The sequence below is a fragment of the Brachyhypopomus gauderio genome, unplaced genomic scaffold (assembly GCF_052324685.1).
Source record: "Brachyhypopomus gauderio isolate BG-103 unplaced genomic scaffold, BGAUD_0.2 sc204, whole genome shotgun sequence".
NCBI lineage: Eukaryota > Metazoa > Chordata > Actinopteri > Gymnotiformes > Hypopomidae > Brachyhypopomus > Brachyhypopomus gauderio.
This window is the reverse complement of record NW_027507025.1, coordinates 184,144-186,406: the sequence shown is the minus strand read 5'-3', so window position 1 is coordinate 186,406 and position 2,263 is coordinate 184,144. Positions and strand designations below refer to the sequence as shown.

Sequence of the window (2,263 nt, the reverse complement as noted above, 5' to 3'; positions counted from 1 at the left end):
ATGCCCTAATGTGAAGAATTACATTGACTGTAAGTATCTGTATATGGAGTACGGATGTTCAAAACTAAAAAAAGACATGCGTATTACTGGCAGATTCAAATGTCAGTTACTAATCAGCGGGCTTCACTGGTGTGATTGTGGTGTGGGCTAAGGAGGATTTTTTTTTGTGGAGCGTGTTTATATGAATGCAGATGTACAGAGACAAATTCGTGAGAAGACAGATTTATTTTACTTCTACACATATATGACAAAATATCTGTCATTGAAATGTTAACATGTTCTATACAGAATCTTTTTTAAATCAAATGTTCCCTTATTTAACAGTATTTGAGCTTTTCTTAAACAGCACAATGTGTTTTTGATGTAAAGAACCTGGAAATATGAAAAAAGTTTATGAAAAAAATATTTACAGTTACAAATGTAAATGTTACAAATTATTCATATGTAATTAATTATTGTTTGATTAATAAAAAGAGCTTTATTTTAACCCATGACTTAACTAGTGCTTTGTTTTGATAGTTTGACAACAGGCATGCCACTGTAAATAACTGGTTATTGTTTACTGTGTGGGGGAAAAGGAAATTATGCCATCAAACAACTTTTGTTTGATTCTCCTTATTACACGTTCTACGCGTACACCAAGTCGGGCTATGGATTCCGTTTCAGATACCTGGTATGCAGGCATCTGACTTTGCTTTGACAAAAATGGTGGGCAGTGGACTTTGCACTTAACACAATCAGTAATTAGGAAGCCCTTGCCAATCATCACTGCCATTTCTTCTGTGAGCAACTTGGCCAATCCTGATTGTTTGAATAACTCTTTGTCACTGACTGACCCAGCGTAAAGTGAGGAGACAAATGTCACTGCACCGTGTGGGGCGATGCCAACTAGGCCCTTCATGGTGCAGTGAGACTTGTATGCGGAGTACATCTCACTTTGTAGGAGTGGTGATGATGGTGTCTGACACCTGAGCTCAGTGCAGTCCAAGATAACCCGAGTTACAGGGATGGCTGGAGCCTCGTCGGAGGAAGGTGGCCTCAGACGCGCTGGGAAGCCTGTCCGGAAGCGTCTGCCTTGATGTTGGTCATAGGCTTGGTGGGCGTGCGTGGGACGCTCCGGGAGCTAGCTCATCGCGGGAGGGAGGGGTTCCGAGGCCACCGTGGGAGTGCTGGACTGGCCAACGCTCAGGCACAGAACGTCCTGTTCCTGCTTCTTCTTCCTGGCGTTGTACCTGTAACAGAAATGCAACACAGCCTATGAGTAATCAGCCTGTATAGCTCACAGTGTCAATGAGATCAATTTCAAACCAAAAAGACTTAAAGGTGGGTAAACTCACCACTGGGTCAGTGTCCTCTGATTCAGCTCAAAGAGCTGTATTCTGGTCCGGGCCACGAGGCCAGGGCTGCCCAGGACTACGCCCCTGTTGACGCCGTAGTCCCTCATGATGGCAGCCCACCTGTTCACCCTGACGCCGGCGATGGTCTGCCCACCAGGGTGAAGGCGACAAAGCGCCGGGGCAAATGGCCTCGACGAGGCGGCTCACCCTGGGCCACTGAGCAGGCCCGCTGCCTTGTCCGAGGAAGCAGCTGCAGACAGACACATACCGAAATCAGTGACACGGATACAAGCCAAACTAGAAAAGCCCGAAGGATACTGGATTACTGAATGTTCGCCTACCGCTTCAGACTCTCTGTCCCAGCGACAACAGACGTCTAGGAAAGACTGCTTTTGGACAGTCGATTTCTGTGACGTGGCGGGCAGACAGCACTGCCTTTGTCGCTCTCTGGCAGTTTGTCCCAGAGTGCAAGGATGCCGTCTACCCTCTGCTGTGTCACAAAAGCCATACATAGGAGATTACATACGTTAAACATACAGATGTTTCCTTACTAAGAGTGGAAGCGAGGTCTTCGCTTCCTGGTCTTGTCAAACTGACCTACAGAAGCTTATTTTAAACATCCTGTATCCTGCAGGCACTTAGAATATGGGAAAGAGCAGACAATCATTTTCTCCGACACTCTTGATAATAAGCAATTTGATTAATACTGTGACGGGCAGGGTGAGCGAAATAAAATGGAAGCGATCACGCCAAGTCTCAGGGAAAATGGAAGGTTTAATAGAAAAGTGCGCAAACCAAAAACCCGTGACTTTGATCCGAATTAAGGATATAATAACCAGCGGTCAACTGGTACAAAAGACGAGACATATATAGGCAAACAAACGACCCTCAGGTGAGACGGATCACGGGCTCCGCCCACCCGAGGG

At 46.0% G+C, this 2,263-nt stretch overlaps 1 long non-coding RNA gene across 1 annotated transcript; it reads right to left on the bottom strand.

The window, feature by feature from the left end:
• Positions 1–246: 246 nt before the first annotated feature.
• On the bottom strand, positions 247–1,740 carry LOC143502732 (uncharacterized). The gene is made up of 3 exons (XR_013127135.1): positions 1,679–1,740; positions 1,338–1,587; positions 247–1,232 (listed from the first exon to the last, which is right to left on the bottom strand). It is a non-coding gene; the product is annotated as an uncharacterized LOC143502732 (long non-coding RNA).
• Positions 1,741–2,263: the final 523 nt, after the last annotated feature.